Here is a 22,500-nt window from a genome sequence, read left to right as displayed (position 1 = left end):
ATCAGGTTGAAACACATCTCTAGCTTCTATTCCAAACTTGTGTAGAACTGAAGCAGCCAGAATAACATTTCCACACTTCTTTGGTTTAAATCGCATTGTTTTAGCTGGAATTTGGAAACGTTGCTGTACTGTACATCTGGTAGCAATATGGGCTCTACTGTAGCACCGTTCGGCTCCTGTGTGGGCTCGGAATACAGACGTCGTAAGATGTTTAGAGAGAGCGTATCCACTATTTCCAATAAGCGACCCACCATATTCTTCATTTTCAAATTCTGCAGCAACTCTACTATTGTCCCAAATGCGTGCATCATGCTTGGAACCCAGCCAACGGTTTACCACGTTCAAAATCTTCATATTGGCATCATAGATGATTTTTGTATTGATAGAAAACAAATTCTTACGATTTCTATATACGAGGGCGGTTCAGGAAGTAACCTCCGATCGGTCACAGTGCGGGTTGTGGGGGGAGTAGCGACGCCATCTGTGCGTTCACGCACTCAACAGGTCAGTCGGCATCAAGCCGTGGTCGAGTGAACGTCGTACCTGCGCTAGTTTAGTTTTTGTGGCAGTTTGAAATGTGTGCTGCAATAGAAAACCCCGCCAAATGTGAAGTGCGTGCTGTCATAAGGTTTTTTACAGCCAAAGGATATTCTGCAGCAGCTATTCATCGTGAGCGTTGTGCCGTGTACCGACCAAGAGTTATGAGTGAAGGAGTTGTCCGTGAATGGGTACGTTTATTTAAAAGTGGACGAGAAAACGTTCATGATGAAGAGAGGAGTGGTAGACCATCATTGGTGACTGACGAACTCGTTCAGACAGTTGATGCAAAAGTTCGTGAAAATCGACGTTTCTCAATGTCGGAGTTGTCTACTGGTTTTCCACAGATTTCTAAGACTCTCTTGTACGAGATAGTGACAGCAAGATTGGGTTACCGTAAGTTCTGTGCACGATGGGTGCCCAAAATTCTTACCGACCACCACAAAACTCAAAGAATGGCCTCTGCATTAGACTTTCTGTCACGTTATGAGGACGAAGGAGAACCATTGTTAAACAGAATCGTGACCGGTGACGAAACCTGGATTAAGTACGTGAACCCTGAGACAAAAGAACAATCAAAGATGTGGGCACATTCAAATTCGCCTACCAAACCAAGAAAAGCCTCGCAAGATTTTTCTGCCAGAAAACTGATGGCAACGGTGTTTTGGGATGCCAAAGGGGTGTTGTTGGTTGAATTCATGGAACGTGGTACGACCATTAATCAAGACGTGTACTGTGAAACAATAAAAAAGTGACGACGGGCTATACAGAACAAACGCCGTGGTATGCTGACTTCCGGTATCGTTTTTTTGCACGATAACGCCCGTCCTCACTCTGCTCGCAGAACAACGGCCCTTCTTGAGTCCTTCATGTGGGACGTTATCAACCATCCACCTTACAGCCCAGACCTGGCGCCAAGTGATTATCACCTCTTCATGCATTTGAAGAAATGGCTCGGGTCACAGCGGTTTGATGACGACGAAGGGCTCGAAGATGCGGTCACAGGCTGGCTCCAGGCACAAGCGGGTGATTTTTATGCAGAAGGAATTTCAAAGCTTGTGAAGAGATACGATAAGTGCCTCAATCGCTATGGAGACTATGTAGAAAAATAGTGCAAAGATGTAGTTGTAAGATGTATATATTAAAATATTTTTATTTAACTTGGTGTATTTTTTTAAATCAACCGGAGGTTACTTTCTGAACGGCCCTCGTAGTTATGCTTGTGCTCCAGAAGGACAAAGTATGGGTATATGTACAAAATCTATGACCCCTATGACATTTGGGAATCCACCAGCTCGACAGAATTCCCTTTTGTTCTTTGATACATTTTCTTGGCTGTGTGGCATGGACACTTACATTGGCTTTAAGGCAATTAAACTGTTTATCACTCTGTGAAAAGCTCTTCCAGCAGTAGTACGATGAATATTAACAGGGTCCCTGCTACGATTTGATAAGTACCTGTGCTAAAGATTCGCAGTCCACAAAGAAGTTGCAGGATAGGAGACAAAGCAAGGTTCCTGTCTGAATTATGCTGCAGTAACAGCTCCAGCATACCAAACAGCAACTCAAAAGACTCCTTACGAAACCCAAACCGTTCTTTGAAATCACTGTCGCTATACATCACAAATGGGTCTCTTCTCTCTATTAAAACTCTCATTCTTGGTATGTTCACTCTTCCTCCATCTTCGTATATTCTTCGTAGTACTGGTAATCCATAGAATTTGACACTTAAAACACAGAACTCAAAGATCGCACATTACTCTCTTACTTTATTCTTACTACTGCCTAGGAGTAAATTTTGGTCTCATTTCCCCCATAACTTACTAACGTAGTAGCATACTCTTCAGTGGTGCTCTCCACGAGTAATGGACTAAATAAATTTACTTCTGAAGTGAATGAAAAATTTGCTACTGGAGTAATTTACTCCTATAGTTCAGTACCAGGGGCGATTCTAGAAGTCGGTCAAGGGGGGGGGGGGAGGGGTTTAATGGGGGGAGGAGGTTTGGGGGAATGGAATATCGCTTAACAAAAGGAGAGTTGGGGTCCTCCACCGACAAATTGGTAAAATTTGGTTTTGCTTAAAGTGGTTTTTGGTAACTGTTTCGGAGTTCAGGGTAAAAAATGTGTATTAATAAATAATAAGACCCCCACTTTTAAGTTAAATGATATTTATTGGTTTAGACAGTAAGCTATTTGTCGCTCTTATTCCTTTGTTAAAATGTGTTTGAAATAGATGGCAATCTATATTGCTACATAATTATAAAAAAAGATTGAATACGTTGGAGTAATATATTGGCTGATTTCTGAAGTCATTTTATCCAGTGTAATATGATACTCCATTGGGGGGGGGGGTAGCTATATCCCCATAGCCAGCCCCCCCCCCTTGCCAAAGCCCATGTTCAGTACTATCGACTGAAGTAGCCGATTTCTTTCTCTCTTAGTAACTTACTACCTTAGTTTCACTTACTCCAGGTTGGTTTAGTTTAGTTTAGTTTATTGAGCACCTGTTTTATCATGTACAATGATATGGGATTTGTCATATGTTACATACAGAAAAAATATGAATAACAACATATTATGTAAAAACTATCAGTGAACAATCAGAATTAAATACATGGGCAAAACAATTATAGCTTACATGATATAAATTTGTAACAATATAGGACACAAATAAGTTACATATATTCTGTGTATAATGGACAGCAACAAGAAACAATGATTATAACACTATATTGACAGATTAATTAATTTTTGTGTGTACATAAAAGAGTCTACCCCACGACACAAGTTTGTATATGAGTAACTTATAAGATAGGTGAAGGCACGCTATCTTTCTGAAGAATTCATTTATTCACTAACACTGTAAAAACTATTACTGATTTACATTCTTTTGAGTTCACTTTTAAAACTGCTCAGCTGCTGAATCCTTTTTATTTTTAAGGGAAGAGCACTATAGAGAATTTTTGGGTGGTATATTGCACTCTTGTTGTATTGGGCTTTCTTATGCACTTCTCTGTGAAATTCATTACTCTGTCTTGTTGTGTAGTCATGGAACTCACTGTTTAAAGAAGAAAACTGGGGGTGAGACTTCAGAAAGCATATACTTTCATAGATGTAAATGGATGAAAGAGTCATGATTTTATATTCCTTGAAAATTTCCCTACATGGATCTCTAGGTGCAGCTCCTTTTATGATTCTTATCGCTCGTTTTTGAATAATAAAGGAGCGTTTTGCCTGACTTGAATTGCCTCAAAATATGACACCATATCGCAAAAGACTATGCATAAATGCATAATATGTACACAATACTGTTTGATCACTGCAGCAATTTTTGAGCATTCTAAATACATAGAACATTTACTTAACTTTTTATTGAGCACATCTATATGCTTCTCTCATTTTAGATGCTCATCTAACCAAATTCCTAAGAATTTTGTATTTGGCGTTTGTAGTATATTCTGTTGGCCTAGCTTCACAGTTATATTGGGCTTCATATTATTTGAAACATGTCTGTAATTCATCCATAATGTTTTTTCCTCATTCACAAATAAACTGTTGTCCCTGAACCATTTACTTGCTTCAACTGTTGTTGTTTCAATTTTGCTGTTAAGGTCAGTCTCATTCTGAGCTTTAATAAAGAGACTTGTATCATCAGCAAAAAGAACACAATCAGCTTGTGTTAAATAGTTTGGCAAGTCATTTATAAAGATCAAGAACAACAGGGGTCCCAACACCGAACCTTGGGGCACCCCATAACTAACTTCCTTATAACCAGAAAAGTATGACTTTCCATCATGAACTATTTCTACTTTCTGGGATCTGCCAGATAAATATGACTTAAACCATGCATGAGCAGTACCACGGAGTCCATAGCAACTAAGTTTTTCGAGCAGTAGTTTATGATCAATAACATCAAAGGCCTTTGATAAATCTAGAAAGACCCCACAATTTACTTCATTATTATCAATGGAATTTAGGACAAGTTTTAGAAAGTTGTATATAGCTGTTTCAGTTGATCTATTCTTTCGAAAGCCATTTTGTTCATCGACCAATATTCCACTTTTTTTTTAGGAAAGTAGAGAGTCTTCCATACATTACTCTTTCTATAATTTTTGAAAAACAAGATAACATTGATAAAGGCCTGTAGTTTTTTTACATCATAATGATCCCCATTTTTGTATAATGGTTTTATAATTGATTGTTTCAGCTTTCTAGGGAAAGTGCCATTACTGAAAGATGCATTAATTATATCTACAAGAAGAGGAGAAATATATCTGCTGTGTTTAATGATTTTGTCTAGAATGCCATCGGTGCCACAGGATAATTTATTTTTTAGTTTGCTGATGGCATTCTCTACCTCATGTACTGTTACAGGATACAATAACATAGTTTCAGAATTCAATGTGATGTTATGACTGATGTCTGTACTATTTTTGGTTTGTATGAGGTTTTGAACTACACTTGTAAAATGACAGTTGAAAATATTGGCAATTTGTAATGGATCATTTATAGTTTTGTCCTCAGTTTTAATAACAATGTTGTTTCTTACTTTGCTTCTTCCTAAGTTACTATTGATCACTTTCCAAACTGATTTCATTTTTTTGTTGCCATTATTTCTACTGATATATGAATCATTATTTACCTTTTTTGCTGCAGTGATTACTTTCTTGTATAATTTCCTATAACACTTAACACGTTGTTCCAAAGCAGGATTTTGCCTTGCTGATTTACTTAACATTCTGAGTTGCTCTCCAGATTTTCTTATGCCCTGTGTTATCCATGTGTTAATTTTGCCTTTTACTTTCATTTTCTTAAGGGGAAAAGCAATTTCAAAGTTATGTTTGTAATCAGCTAGAAATGACTCAAACTTCATGTCTATACTATCATGTTTATCTAGATCCCAACTTGTATTTTTTTAACAAGGAATTAAAAATCCTAGTGTTGTCCTCATTAATACATCTCCTGTGGATGTGTTTCTCACTTGGCCTAGAGTTTTTACAGAGTACATTATTTATACTAAGTTTTAGTGCTTTATGATCAGAGAATCCAGTGTCAATCACTTCTACAACATTGTCTACTTTATTTAAGTCAAGAAATATTTGGTCTATTATTGTTTCAGAGTTCTTTCCATGTCTAGTGTATTCAAAGATAGTTGGTGCTAAATTATGTGAACAAAAGCCATTGGTCAATTTTGTAACATTTAAACAGTTGATTTTAAAGTTGACATTGAAATCTCCAAGTACAATAATGCTTTCTGTAGAATGTCTTAACTCACTAAAAAGACTTTCAACACTGTCCAAAAATTCCATAAAATAACATGATGGGGAACGGTACACACACACAATAATTATTTTAAGGTCTGTTAGTTTGCAAACGCAATATTCAAATACTTTTTCAATGTTTTTTATCCTACTAAACTTGATTTCTTTATATTCAATTCCTTGTCTGACATAAATGCATGTTCCTCCCCCTTTAAAAGTTTCTCTACTGAAGCTACTAACCATTTCATATCCTGTTATTCTGGCAGCAAAAGCTTGATTTTCTTTTAACCAATGTTCACATACACATAAAACTGAAACATCCTTTAGTTCATCAAGCAATAGTACTTCTAATTCTGGAATCTTACTAATTATACCCTGTACATTTTTATACAAAACTACTAATTTTTTACGCTTGGCATCTGTTGCAGTGCTCACCACATTGGCTGATTGGTGCCTGTCTCCAATAAAAAATCTTTGAGATGGCCTGGTGGTGACACTCTTCTTTTGCTTAAAGGGCGGGTGGTTTTCATTGCTTCTGCTCGGGTAGTTGGTACTGTTGTTGAACCTGTTAGTGATGTAAGTTGATCTGCTTCTACTGAAGACGGTGATTGTAGTACTGGAGAAGATGCTGTAGACTGGGCTACTGGAGGCAGAAGAATAGTGGGCTCACTTTCCTTAGTAGGTACTGTTGTTGAAGCTGCCAGCAGTGTAGGCTGATCTGCTTCTGTTGAAGATGGTGATTGTTGTCCTGTTAGTGAAAGGAGACACCAAATACATCACAGACATTCTTAATCATTTCAATAATCTAAATGAGAAAATCAAATTTACAGTGGAACATGAGCAAAATAAAAGTATCAACTTTCTGGACCTAAATATTACAAGACACAACAACACATGCACATTCAAAATTTATAGGAAAAACACAATGACTGACACCACAATCCCTGCAACCTCATGTCACCCAAATATCCATAAAAAGGCAGCATACAGGTCAATGCTGCATAGGGCAACTAAAATACCATTGAACCAAGAAAATATGCAACAAGAAATAAACACAGTGAAGAAGATTGCAGTTGCCAATGGTTACAATGCTTCCATGGTTGACACAACCTTAGACAAAGTGAAGAGAAACCCAGGTACAAACTGCACCACAGAAGAAAAAGAGAAAAACAAATGTATATCTAGCATTCCATACATAGGCAATGTATCACAGAAGATTGCAAATATTTTCAAAAATCACAGAGTAAAAATTGGGTTTTCTACATCCAATAAACTACACCAAAAACTAATACATAATATAAAGTGTAATCATGATCCATATTCAGACTCTGGAATATACAAGGTAACATGCCAGGAATGCTCCAAGTTCTACGTAGGACAAACAGGCCGAAATATTAACACCAGGTACACAGAGCACATTAGAGCATACACACACAACAAACACACTACATCAGCAATAGCAACACACATACATAATACAGGACACCCATTTGGAAAAATAGAGCAAAATGTCAAAGTACTCCACCGACTAAATAAAGGACATAAAATGGATTTGCTTGAAGAAATGGAGATATATTCACATTACAGAAAATATGAAGATAAAATATTAAATGAAAAACTTGAAAGTGAATCAGTTAATTTCTTCAGATGGTTCGGTAATATACTTAAATAGTAATAGTAAAACATATAAATAAGCACAATTGTAAAATCAAACTGTTAAGATAAATAACCTCTGTACAAAAGCATATCATAATCTGTGGAAGACCTATAATGTTATCTCTGTGAACTACCTGTAAGAAGATCTCTGTAACTGTTTTGTTTATATAAGATATTTTCGATGTGTAAAGTGTACAAGTTGTGTGTGATGTTAAGTGTGTGTGAGACTCTACACAAATGGACCATTAGAAAACTGTAAGTACAAACTGTTCTCAAACTTTAGCCACTAACCTCACAGAAAGAATTGATACCCAACTAAAAAATCGCGTTTCTTATGTATTACAGTAAAAGTCAACAAAATGAAGCAGACTCACACACACTGACAACATCAAAAGAAATGGCTTAACACACATAAAAAAAAAACGCACTTGAAAATGAGAATTATTTCTCGAAGCGCGTCGTGCGAATAGTAAAATAAAGGAAAATCGTGACTGGTAGCAGAAGATTTATTTATTTATAAACAAACCTAATCTTTGGTTCAATTATTAACAAAAACTAATTTTTTGTTTTTCGTGAACTGTTGTCTAGTTTTTTAAGTGTGTTACTGTGAAATGATAGTTTACGAACATACTTTCTAAGAAGTTCATTTTCCTGTCTTTTATAGCAGTAAATAATAGACTCTTCGCATTCTGGAAACTAATAAAAGATAGCAATGTATAAGAAAACGTCACAGCCGGCTGTTAACGAATGCGAAACACGCAATCCCCACGTCCACTGCACTACACATAATGTATAGTAGATTTCTCATTTGGTTGGCAGCTAGATGCCATTAAGAGAAACAATATTCAGAGAAATAATAAACAACATCGATTCGATTTGTACTTCAGGCGACTGTGAAGATGGGACTACATTCACCATATGCAGCTGTATTACCACCAACCACTACGATGTGCGTCCAAGATAGTCTAAGGCACTTGAAAACCTCACTACAGTGCCATAAGTAAGGTAAACATGTACCTCCACCTGTGCCACATATTATAGCTTAGTGTACAATACCACATTCACTTCACAGATACACACTTCATAGGACGCTGAGAGGCTCATATAATTTTATAGTTTTTGGAGTGGGTTGGATAAGTGTGTGTAACGAGGTGTAGCTCCATGTCTCCAATGACTATGGGTAAAATCGTGGCCTGAAAATATGTCCACACTTGTGAACAACTTAGATGGGAGTATATACCGGCCATAAGATGTTTAGGACTCCGTTGGATAAAACATTGATGGAACGTTGCGGAGGACTCCCCTAATCTGCCTTCTCCTACGAAGCTTACTTCCATGTAGCAGATGCGTACATAACCCTAGATTATGCGCTTGTACCGATTTAAATCTGCGCCTTAAATCTGATGATTGGGAGATTTGTAACATATTTTCTGTGATGCTCCTTACGCCTTCCTAGAGTACCGTACCTTTCTACTCGTAGTTTGTTTAGGAATATTGTATTCATGATTTACACAAATTTCTCACCTCCGTCTTCCATTGATACAGGGAGTAGCTACTTCACAAAAGGCAGAACAAGTTAAACTGTCAATAAAAGGCAAGCTCTCACGGAAGAGGTTTGTCTCGCTTTATTTTCAGGTATGCATAGCTGTATGATTGTATGTATAATACATATGCATTAATGTAGAAGTACAATTTTTATTTCCTATATACATGGAAAGTGTTTGATTGATTGTTCTGCCTCTTTCCAAAATTGTGATTTTATCCTCTGTATCCAGCCATGGATTTCACCGAGATACATAAGTGGATCATAGGTCGGTACAAATTGATTTTAGCTCTGTTAATCCTGGCTCTGCTAGTTCGTTGTTATTCAAAGAGTTCGCGAGCTGCACTGATCTCACCTTGCTCTTAACTTTGAGTGAGGTCATTTGCGTAAACCTGTTCTGCTATCTTCACCCTACAGATACAGCATCCACTGACTGCGATCAGAAACTACGGAGTAGAGGTAACGTCGCTTGGCATATATGACATCCGAGAACTGGAAACCTAATAGAGCCTAATAGAGATATGAAAAGGCAAACGCCTCTTGAGCCGATATGTTTTGTCCCAACTGCGGAGGAACATATGAATGGACCATAGCAGAACGCAAAGTTCACGAAAGTATCTCTGTCACTGAAATAAAAATAGAAAATAAAATTTGCAGAAAGACTGCGATAAACGTTATTTGAACTATTGGTTCGTTGCAAGACTAATAACACGTCTCGCTTTTGCTACTCGAAATACACGGAATGCATACTGTGAATGTAAAAACTATTTCGGCACCAACATACTCCTGATGCGAAACTAATCCATCAGACATACTACTAAGTTAACAAGAACACAGAATACATAGTTACGTGCTGTAAGAATTATTTTCCACGTCGAATGGAAGACAGAAATAAATACGTTAGATAAGATAAAACTGTAAAGAGCCGTCCGTTTCGTCGGTCCGCAAGTGTTTAAAGGCACAAGAAAAAGTACGGTAATTATATGCTTTTGTAAGTCATTCATCGATTGAAGTTGTCATTCTCGAGTAACTCAAAGAAAAACAAGCGCTTCTGAGACTTCGAAATCGTTAACTAACCGCAGGAACGAAATAAAAGAACAAATGTCACAAGAAATCAGTATCTGTCTCACAGTAAATATTAATGCCATACTTCAGAAAAAAATCTAATAGCTGCAGTATGTCATGAGAACTATAGTGAACTGTGCTTCAGCAACTAAATAAAGAAAAAGTGCACACAGTTAGCCGTAATATCGGAACGGAAACAAAGCCTTCTGTTCTGAATCATAAAATTGAGATGAACATCCTATGTTCAGACAACCGCGCAAAGAGAAGTAACTTAAAAAATATTGGAAGCAAATCCAGGTTGTTATATTCGCGAACTTTTAATGAAATATAATGCATCAATAATGAATAGTCATAACATGTAAGCTTTCACGGCAGGCGTCTTCCTGAATTAAAACCTCCGGGCTGAATTTCCGTGGTCCATATATGAAACTGCTTTTTCTTCCTGACGTTTCGTTGCCCACTGCAGCAACATCTTCTGAGGTGAGTCGGCGACTTTTTTTTTTCCCATTCCTGCTCCTTATGGGAGGAGGCGGGCACATGGAGAACCTAATGTTCTTTGGTGCCTTAGCTTATCTTATGTACTGCTGTTGGGGCACAATTTATTATTTCAGTTGGGATTTTTCCTGTATGATCTTATATTATCTTGGCTAGTGAGAGGATGTTAAGACCCTGGCATTCGCCCAAGTGCAGGAGGGAAACCTCTCGAAAACCTCCGCAAGGGTCATTGTGTTGATGTTGTTCGATGTGTTTCTGCCTTTGTTGATTAATTGTGGCTTTCATCTTCTGTCAAATGCTTTAGTATTTCGGTTGCGATGTTTTGAGTTGATCCGCTTTCTATTGCCATGCACTCTTTGATTATTTTCGGTGGGAATGGGTGTTTATGCTGTGGGTAATTAAATTCTGTGGGCACGTAGTTTAGGAGATCTGTTGTTAGAGTTTTGTTCGTTGTCCTGTTGTTGCCAATTCTTGCTGTCAGCGTGATCCATCTGCGTTTTATGGGGATAACTTTGGTGGTTTGGTATACAGTTTCATTTCTTGTTCGTCTGTTGAGCCGTCCTGCTATTCTTAAGATTTTCCTCTCTAGCGCTATTAGCCTCTGGGTGTTATTTTGGCTAGCTAACCAGAGTGGGGCAGCATATTCTAGTACTGGTCTTACAAATGCTTTGTACGTGTGGAGTAGGGTCTCGTTGCTTGCCCCGTTTGCCCTGCCTCTTATTAGTTTAATTAGGTTGCATCTGTTGTTTGCTTTGTTTATTGTTTTTTGTACGTGGGGTCTCCATGTCAGGGTTTTGTCTATTATTGTTCCTAGGTAGGTGGCTGTATTTTTTGGTTTTAGTACTTCTCCCCATAGTCGTATATTCGTTTGTGGTAGTGCTCGGTTTGTTGTCTGTGAGAAATGCTTATGGTTGCAGATGATCAACTGGGTTTTCTGCGCATTTGGTTTGATTCTCCATTTTCGCAGCCACAGCTCCAGTTTGTTGATGTAGTTGTTTGTCTTCCTGTTTATTTCGTTGATATCGTGCGCGTGACACCAATAGGCCGTGTCGTCGGCGTATAGGGCTAACCCTTCGTTCCAGCCTGTGGGGTGCGGGATGTCGGAAGTGTATAGGCTATATAGGAGGGGCGAGAGGATCGCTCCCTGCGGTACACCTGCCTCTGGGTGGAAGGGTTCTGAGCTGCTTCCGTTGACATAGACTCTGGATGGTCTGTTATCGAGTATGTTTGACAGAAGTGTGGTCAGTTGGGTCGGTATTCCTAGCTCATGTAGTTTATAGTACAGTCCTTTGTGCCACACTCTGTCAAACGCCCCTTCTATATCGAGGGAGAGGGCTGCAGCGTGGTTGGTCAAGTTTACTCCTTCTGTTAGTCCACTGCAGACCCTTAGAATGGGGTCAATCGTGGCATGGTGTTTGCGGAAGCCAGCCTGTGTTTTGGGTATTAATTGCTTCGTTTCGGCGAAGGTTAGTATTCTTTTATTTATGATCGATTCGAAAGTCTTTCCGATTACGGAGAGTAGTGTTATTGGTCGGTAGGATTTTGGATTGTTTGGGGGTTTCCCCGGCTTTAGGATCATTATAATTTTTGCCTCTTTCCATTTGTTTGGCACGGCTTGTAGTCTGAGAGCAGCGTTGTAGAGGGTGTTGAGGCAGTCGATTAGTTGTTTTCTTGGGGCTAGTCGCAGTTGCCGTCGTGTTATGCTGTCTAGTCCTGGAGCATTGTTGGGACCTTTTTGTAATGATTCTTCTATTTCTTCTGGCGTGATGATATTTGTGAGTTTGGCCTCTTCTTCTGTTGGGACGTTTGGTGTCATGAGTGTTGCGGCTATGTTTTTGTTTACTTGTTCCTCGTGGTCTGTGTCGAAGTATGCATTTGTTGGGTGCTGGTATGTCTCTTCTAGGACTGATTTGAAAATATCTGCCTTTTCTTTGTCATTTGTTGTGATCTTGTCTTTGTAGAGTAGAGGGGGCTCGGCCGTGTGTGTAAGGCCGCCAATCCGTTTGAAGGTTTGCCAGAATTTAGTGCCTTGTGTGTGGTTGAGGTGTCGGCAGGCTAGTGTCCACCTTTCTGATCTATATTGTTGGAGCTGACGTTTTACTAGGGCGTTCAATTGATTCCATTCTTGTTTGTAATGGATGCTGCCTGTTCTCTTGAACAGTTTGTACATCTTCCTCTTGTCTTTAATGGTGTTTAGTATTCTTTGTGGGATTCTTTCTGTGTGTGGCTTGAGGATCTTCGTTGGGGCGTTATCTGTGACTGCTTTACTTATGGCGTGAGCTATGGTGTTGTTATATGCGTTTAGATGTTCAATATTCGTGATGTCTTCTGGTGTGGGTAATGATGTTTTCAGCTGATTTTCGTACTCTTTTATCTTTAGTTTGCTGATGTCAATTATTATCTTTCGCTGGTTTTGTGCTAGTGGGGCAGAGAGGAGCGCTGTTTGAAATATAAGGGGAAGGTGGTCGCTCCCCACGCTGTCTCCAACCCAGGGGAGATTTATTTGGCCGATTAATGAGTCGCTGCATAGGACATGATCGGGTGATGAGATGCCCCTGTGGTTGATGAAGGTTGGTGCTGCGTTGGCGAGTCTTGTTAGTCTTGTGTCCTCATCCTCTAAGTATGATTGTAGTTCTTGTCCGTTTCGGTTCGTGGTCGTGTCGCCGAAGGATTCCGCTCTTGCATTGAGGTCGCCCATGATTAGGCATTGTCCTAGGTTGCACAGATAGTTGAAGAAGTCTGTCGGGATCGGTTCTCTTGGTGGCGTGTAGATTGTGACTATGTAGAAGTGGAGCTTTGGGGTTTTAATTTGGAGGGCTATGGCTTGTATGTTCTCGTAGTCGTTTGGAATGTCAATTTTAATGGCTGGGATGTTTTTATTATGGAAAACTGCTACCCCTCCTTTTGGACTGGTTACGTTTGGGACATCTTTCCTGTAGCAGATATAGTCTTTTATTTTTAGTGGAAGGCTGCTGGTTTTCGTTTCTAGGACGCCAAAAATGTCTATTTGTTCTTTTTGTACAAGGTGTTCTAGTAGGGGTTGTTTGGGGCGGAATCCGTTGGCATTCACAAAACCGATCGTGGCTGACTTGGCTGTTTCACCCGCCATCTTGAGGTCGGGATGTGTGTTAGGCCTTTTGGTTCTTAAGAGTCGGACGGTTTTGTTTTGTTGTTTGGTTTGTCCTTTTTTACGTGGTTTTCGTCTTGCAACTGTTCCTGTGGCTTACGGAAAGCTGGGGGGAGGATCGGCAATTTGTCCTGGGCAGCGGGTGGTGGCTGTTTGTTGATAGTTTGTAGATGGAGGTGTATGTTGTTGTTTATGGGCACAGGGTTAATTTTGACAGAGAAGAATTTCTTTGACACTTCATTGATGGTGTCTGTAATTTTCGTCTTCCTTTCCGGTAGGATGTTGATGAGTGCCGTTGTCATTACTCGTAGAAAATCCTCAACCTTCACGAATTTTTCGTCTGCCGGTTTGTCTGGGCTGGCGGCTGCTGGAGGGTCTACGCACCTGATTGGTGCCGTTTCCTCAGGGGATTTCGCTTCGGATGGTCTTTTAGGGCATCTGATGTCCATTGCGTGGTGTTCTCCATCGCAGTTCGCGCATTTACGCGAGGTGTTTTCGTCTGTGCAGGCGTGTGTTGCGTGTGGTCCGGCACATCTTCCGCATTTGGGGCCCTGATTGCATTGGTCCCTCATGTGGTCGAAGCTGTGACATTTCGTGCATTGTATGGGCTGTGGTGGCGGCATGTGTGGTGGCTCTACTTGGTATGAACGTAGGTAGAGCTTAAAATGCTCTGAAAGCAGTCTGTCTACTGTGGCTTCGTCTCTAGTTATGACGCGAATCATGGGGGCCTCCCTTTGCGTCTTTCGTGATCGTACCCTGACTGCCCTGAGGAATGTGTAATTCTGGTTGCGAAGCTCCTCTTCGACTTCTTGGGGGGTGATATCAAAGTCAATATCTTTGATTACTACGCACATCGTGGGTCCTAGCCGCTTTGGTGTCGTTTCGGTGTTCACGCGTACATCTTTGTCGTCAATCCGTCCTTCGGGTCGATGCTGTGTGAGAAACTTCTGTACCCTTGTTCGGATGTCCTCGTGTGTACTCCTGAGTACCGCCGACCTGTCTCTCCGGAGTGTAGCGTCGGTTAGGTATGGTTCGACGTTGAAAATTTTGAGGGCGGAATGGAGAGACTTTTGTGTCTCTTTGGAATCTAGATTCCGGATAACTATTGTTTGTAAGCCCTTCTTGGTTTCGCTGCTCTCGTTTTTCGCCGGTGAGCGAATCGGGATCGATGACTTTCCCGCTGGTGTATTAGTCGCCATCTGGGATTCCAGGATATAATTGTTCCCGCCAGGTGATCTCGACAGCTTCAGTGAGGCCATTGGTGTTTCGGTTGGCTGATCGGCGGTTGGTGCCGAGTTTGTTTTTGAGTTCTCGGCTCTGGTATTGGCCTTGTTTCTCCGGCCTGCGGAGCTCATGATGGCGCGCGATGTGTGTGTCACGTCTTTGTGTCAGGTCTTGTGACGTCACCGCTCGGGGTAGGGTGAGCGGGAACAAAGGCAGATGCGGCCGCGTGGTTTTGCACGTGCGGCTGCGGATGTGTTGCTGGAGTGTTTCCTGGTCGCGGATGTTCTACTCTTGCCCTGATATGCAGCCTTAGCCTCTGTGAGCGCGGGTTTGCCCGACGTGAACGGGGCCCTGGTTCACAAAATCCCTGTCTATCAGCCCTAAATTCCAGCTGCCTGGAATATCTCACCTAATAGAATCTATGCGTCCTACATGGACATGACAATTTGCTTTTTTTTGGAATGGCAAGCTGAGCTTGTCCTCGGTAGATTTAGCAATAAGCTGCTAGTAGCAGAAGCGTAACATACGTGCGTCTCGCTCGTTTGCCTGCCGCCTGCCTGGCTGCTAGGCGCTGGAGGTCCCGCTTATATAGAGCGCTTAGATGGCGCCACCACCCATCACGTGCTTTCGACTTTAAAACTATCTCTGGCTAGTGCCATCTCTCTCGATTACAGGTAATCGATAGTCACTTAGTTCGTACAGAGTCGACCGCCATATCTTGTTTAGTTTTAATCCTTGTTCTTTTTTATTAAAATTATTTTCGTGCTTGTAGATCTCTATAGCTTCTCTATACATGCGGGTATAATAATGTCAGGTCCTAGCTATCACGTTTGTCTCACTAAATTTTATTTCGTGACCACCGTCTTTGCAAACGCGTTCCGCTACAGCTGATTCGTCAATTTGTCGAATTCTACAGTTCCTTTTGTATATGGACCACGGCAATTCAACCCGGAAGTTTTAATTAATGAAGACGCCAGCCGTGAAAGCTTACATGTTATGATTAGACGCCTCTACGGGGAGGATATGTCGATTATGGTACGACGACTGGAGAGCCTACGTAAGAAGAAAGCTCAACAACTTTGTTCGCTCACTTTTTTGCTACGTTTTCGTGACACTGGGTCAGTTCCGAAGTGTTTGAAGGCGAGAAGAATGTTCCATACAGCGAAAGCAAACCGTATTTGTTTACGCATGGAATTGGCGATGCTGCGGGAGAGGATCCATCAAACACGTCGAGGACTTGCGGTAACTAGTAGTCAACTGTTACATCTTCACTTACGTATTAGCAATACTATGCGGTTGAGTGATTGGAATAAGGTGGATAGATTAACATTTAGATCTATGGAACTTAGCGCAGAAGTGTCTTCTAATAGGCAGAAGAAGAAGTTTGAGCATTTACATAAACCGGTAACATTGACTACAGACAATTCCCACACAGTTATCAACTTGTCCGGGAAAGAACTATCCAAGGAGCATGTCTCTGTTCTCTCGAAAGGAGGAAATTTTGCTATCACTCCATCACAGATTCCCACGGAAGATATTGTTTCCAATACAGAAGCAGGGATTCGTCTGTTATCACCGCATTCTACCGATGAAATCAGGATGGAAACAGCCAGGATATTACGTAAAGCCAAGCCACCCAGCAGTAATTTATCCCTAGGAGAAAGGAAGGCGTTACGGGAGATCAATGCGGACAGGAATATTATTGTACTTACTGCTGAAAAGGGTAATGCTACTGTCGTGCTGAAGAGTGAGGATTATCATAGAAAGATCAGTGACTCTTGGATCCTGCCACCTATAAAAAACTGAAAAAGGACCCTACAACGAAAGTGTTAAGTGCTACCCAGCGATTAATAAAAAGCTCTTCCATTCCTACAGAAGATGAAAAAATACCTTTGCAAAACAGAAGCTTACCCTCCTAGACTGTATGGCTTACCTAAGGTACACAAGCCCAATGTCCCATTGAGACCGATAGTAAGCGCCACTGGGGCTCCTACTCAAGAGCTGGCTAGATATCGTGCTTCTTTGTTGCAACCGTATATAGGTAAAACTGACACTCATATTAAAAATTCCATGCATTTTATCGAAAAACTGAGGGAGATCACAGTTAGTCCAAGTGACATCCTTGTCAGTTTCGATGTAGTATCCCTGTTCACAATGGTCCCTGTTGACGAAGCTCTTTCTTATATAGCTGAAACGTTTCCTACTCATATAATAGCTTTGTTTCTACATTGTCCATCCTCGACTTATTTTCAATGTAACAACGAGTTTTATGAACAAATTGTTGGGGTGGCCATGGGTAGCCCTTTGAGTCCCGCTATTGCTAATCTATTTATGCAATTTTTCGAACAACAAGTGCTGCAGTCGGACAAAAAACGCCCTTTGAAATGGTATCGATACGTGGATGGCACCTTTGTGATATGGAATCATGCTGAAGCGGAACTGAGTAATTTTTTGGTGCACATAAAAAGTTTCAATCCAAAGATACAATTCACCATGGAGAAAGAGAGTGATGGACAACTAAATTTTTTGGATGTATTGGTTATTAAACGGGCAGATGGGACTTTATGAGACAAGGTATATAGGAAAGACACATACACCGATCGTTACCTACATAAGGATTCGAATCATCATCCTAGGCAGAAGAGAGGAGTCATCAAAACTTTAGTGGATAGGGCTAATAACTTCCGTGAGCCAATTTATTTGTATGATGAATTAAGCCATTTGCGAAAGGCTTTCAAGAGAAATGGGTACACTTACAACGAAATAGATCGAGCACTCCACCCTTGAAGATAAGTGTCCGAAAATACACGACAACAACAACCGTCGGCTGGAAAAGTTTTTCTTCCATTTATTCATAACATCACGGACCGTATTGGCAAAGTTTTGGCCAAGTTTCAAGTGGAGACAATCTATCGACCTACCAAGAAAATTAGTGAAAGTTTAAGATCGGAAAAAGACGCACGACACCCCTTAGCTACCCCAGGTGTGTATAAAATTCCGTGTAGCTATGGCATGCTTTATATTGTAACAACTAAAAGGAGAGTTAATACCCGCCGAACGGAACACACAAGGAACTGTAGGTTGGGACAAATTGACACATCAACTGTAACGGAACACGTTTTCAAAGACGGTGATCACGAAATAAAATTTAGTGAGACAAACGTGATAGCTAGGACCTGACATTATTATACCCGCATGTATAGAGAAGCTATAGAGATCTCCAAGCACGAAAATAACATTAATAAAAAAGGAGGAGGATTAAAACTAGACAAGATATGGCGGTCGACTTTGCACCAACGAAGTGCCAATCGATTACCTGTAATCGAGAGAGATGGCACTAGCCAGAGATAGTTTTAAAGTCGAAAGCACGTGATGAGTGGTGGCGCTATCTAAGCGCTCTATATAAGCGGGACCACCAGCGCCTAGCAGCCAATCGTTGACTCACCTCAGAAGATGTTGCCCGCAGTAGGCAACGAAACGTCAGGAAGGAGAAGCAGTTTTATATATGGACCACGGCAATTCAGCCCGGAAGTTTTAATTAATGAAAAATGAATAGATTCAAATACTCGGTGATGCGTATGATGTTTACAGGAACAAACCGAAACATTCACTTGAAACTCTGACAGTGAATGTGAGTATAGTGAGGTAGCAAACAGTTATCGTGGCAGACAACCCTTACAGAAATCATCAAATAGATTCTTCTTGTGTAAAAGAGATCCAAGAAGAAAGGCAGTGCGTAAAGAAATATTTGCCAGTCAATTGGGAATGTATTATTTTCTGTTTGCTTTATGTTTCCTCTGTTAACTACAAATGCTCGCTGACTGCTTCTTTCCTTATTCCGTGGAGATACTCTATGGGACATTTTCTCCGCGAAATAACGAAGTGCATTTTCAGTAATTCATTAAATATGTAATGATAATGCAATACAAGTAGTACCACTAACTATTTGTTATTTTGTGTTTAAGTGTAAATGAAAGATGAAGAATTTTAGATAGTCTAATGTTACAAGCAATTTGGATTGTATGCCGTGTATACGTATAGAGATCGCTTTCGTCTAGCAGCAAAATTTCATCTATGCAAAATTTTGTCAGGGAGGAATTGACAAATGATAGGAGCCAATCGATGATGGGGCTCGATAACCTAATGACGAACAGACAGGGCAAGTCGGTTAATCAGTGGGAAAGAGTGATAATTTCGAGGAAGGCTAGGGAGTTTCTTTGTGACGAAAAGTCACAAGATTTTACGTAGAGCATGGGATTATCATAACGAGTAGAAAAATGCAGTTTGACCATGCAGAGACACGCAGAGTTTTAAGAATAGACACAGATCTTGATGTTATCACCGAGGAAGAGGAACTGCCACACGAGAAGATTACAAGCAAAAAGATAGCAAGAAAAAGTAGCAAAAAAGACGATTCAAGACTGGAAAATTTCACAATGAATGGATGCAGGAGAAAATAAAAATCAAGACATCAGAAGTATGAGAAGAACAAGCAGTCATCACAGAACGCTAACGTACAGTGAATCTGCTGAGGCTGAGCACACTGAATAGTTATCGGCTTTATTTTGATTGAGGGAAGACTGTGAACCTGAACAGTAATGTTGATGGTGTTGCGAAAAGTGACTGTTTAGCGGCCCACCACGGTTATAGAATTTGGTCTGAGAATTGACTATCTATTAAAATATTACCTGTAATGAGCACCAAGGCAAATATATTTTGTGCAGACGTTAATTATAATTAGAGACATTTAAAATACTTTGAAGGTTAAAGAATGTTATCCAGAAGAACAATTGTTGGGCTGATATATTTTTATATTCAATGAAACAAAGATTTGCTTTGCAATTAAATGTTGTTTTCATGCTGTTAGAGAGTGTAATATCTCTGTATAATCAATATTTTTCTTGTACTTTAAAGTACAGTACTTTAAAAAAAGTGGTTAAGTCCTGCATAAGATTTGCCCTGCCTGCGAAAATGAATGATTCTCAATTATTACAATGTAGTCGGGCTACTCTCAGCGACGATTCTCAGACCATGACACTAAAAAAGTGCAATGTACTTTATATTTGGTGTTTGAAATAGTCCGTTTGTCAGAAAAGTTTCAGGACAGGGTATTTTAAAGAATAGAAAACTGCCCTTACCAAGTCCTGATCCTAGTTCCGATTTACAGTTACAAACCTACAAACAGTTGCCAACGTCGTTGCTGGAGGTCTTAAGAACAAGCAAACAGGGAAATTTTCAACTGTGCTGCTTGTAAGTTTATTTCTCACAGCCTATTGGATATCTGCGATATCTTGGTGCAACTTTCCATTCAGTCACCTCTTCACTCGCGGAAACAAGGAAAAAATCGGAAAGCTAGAGATCGTGCGAATACGGTAGATGTGGGATGTCAATAATAGAATGACTGACCAGATACTCCATAACAGGTAAGCAGTAAGGGGTCTTGCATTGTCCTGCGGTAAGAAGCAGTCTCGTGAATGCCGCAAATGAGGGCGGCGACGCCGTATTGCTTGTCACAAACTTTTCAAGGCTTCGATGTAAGCAGTTTGATTTACTGTTTGACCTGGAGGAACATATTTGTGGCGAACTAATCCTTTAGTATCAAAGAATGCGTTCAACATTGTCTTTGTTGTCGAAAATTGTCGTTTGACTATTTTCGAGGCTAATGATCCAGAACTCCTCCATCCAGCACTTGACGCTGGAGGATGTTAACGGTAGCATCAACCCTAAGCACTAACAATAATCTTTGACAGAAATGTGGAATGACTCTGTCCAGTAGTTCAGCAGAAACTCTTCGTCTTTCTTTTTTCTGTTCGTCTGTTAGTGTGTGAGGGACGAGTATTGCAGTAATTTTCTGTTTGCTTAAATCATCGCATAAAATCGTAAGACACGCATCAAGGTTCAAATTGAGTTCTTCTGATATCACACGAACAGTTGCAAGTCGCTTGCAATAAAAGCCTCACACGTAACACGTTTCCATCGGTATGTGCTGTAGACGGGAGACCAGGTCGTGTTCGTCTTGGTCCGAATCTCAGACTTCACGAAATCGTTTGTGTTCTTGAAAGTTCCTCGCTTGCATTTATTGCCCAAGTTTGACTAGAGGTTTTCCAGAGCCTAAGCCAGAACTTCATATTCACTCTTTGTTCACGATCAGCATCCATTGTGTCAGCTTAAGTAAAGTGCCAAAAACCCAAACAGTGTGTTGCTAACCACAGCACTGTCACATGGTTAGTTTGCACGGAAACATGGCCAAGGTCATTTCAAGAATGCAGACATACCGGGTAACATAAAACAACATTTGTTCCTTTTTAGTACTGCAAACTCAGAAACAAAACCCCTTGTCCTAGAACTTTTCTGACAACTGGAGCAATTAAAAATATTTACCGGTAGTTAACTTTCCTTTTACTGAACTCAGTTTGAATGTTCCTAGGATCTAGCTTTCCTCTGATTAGTAAGATATGGGTAGTAGTTGTGCATTAATACAGAATATGATCATCTCTCTGTGGAGATCTTGTAATACCACAAAACGTGTAATCAGATTAATGAAGCAGCCCTCTCAAAATAACTAGCTTAGTAACACAAAAAGTATCGTATTTCTGAATATTCATCATGGGCAACTAGTTCTGAATGAAATATAAATTGAATTGGCCACGAGAGTATTTAACTGGTTACCTCCACTCAAGGCTTCCAAAAAGGCTTATTTAGTAACTAGCTGATGTTACCTCACAAGAACTGTGCTTCCTTTAACTGAATTCGTCATTGGTATGGATTTGAAATAAAACGTAAAGGATTTATTACTTGGGCTATTATTGTGCCTCATATATAAAAGATCCCCATAATGATATCAACTAAAGTAACAAGAATCACATGTTGTCCTTAGCACAGATCTACATTAATCAGGTTTTCAACGGATATTAGAAGATCATGTCAGGTACAGCTTATTCGGTGAATGAAATACCGATTTGCCAAAGCCGACAGCAAGATAAAGCCATTTCATAAACAGAAGGCAAGATATTTCAAAGAATCGTATTCATAAGAGTCACTCTACCCTGAGCTAGACAGATTTGCACTAGCCGACATGGCTCGCCCACTGCCAGCTTTACGTAGTGCATAACATATAGATTTGCCCAGACTCATGGCACGAGGGGAACTTTGTTCTTAATAAAGTGTCTGACTCCTACAAACACACACACACACACACACACACACACACACACACACACATATATATATATATATATATATATATATATATATGTGTGTGTGTGTGTGTGTGTGTGTGTGTGTGTGTGTGTGTGTGTGTGTGTGTGTGCGTGTGAAAGCAGCAATATTCCTCAGCACGTGTAACTGCAGGCACTTTCAACAACACGTTATTTCACGCTATAAGACGAACATCTTATCCGCACCTTACTCATGGACAGATGAATAAGAAGTCTTCATTACTGTTCTGCTTTTATATGGACAATGGTTTTGGTGCAAATAACTTCGTTGGATGGGACACCATTGCGCTTATTAACCTTATCATGTACACTATCACAGCAGACCACATAACGAAAGTCAGTCAGTGGGTTCAAAGGTCAAAGAGAAAGTCCCTT

Source organism: Schistocerca nitens, chromosome 1 (assembly GCF_023898315.1).
Source record: "Schistocerca nitens isolate TAMUIC-IGC-003100 chromosome 1, iqSchNite1.1, whole genome shotgun sequence".
Classification (NCBI taxonomy): domain Eukaryota; kingdom Metazoa; phylum Arthropoda; class Insecta; order Orthoptera; family Acrididae; genus Schistocerca; species Schistocerca nitens.
Note: the sequence above shows the minus strand (reverse complement) of the source record.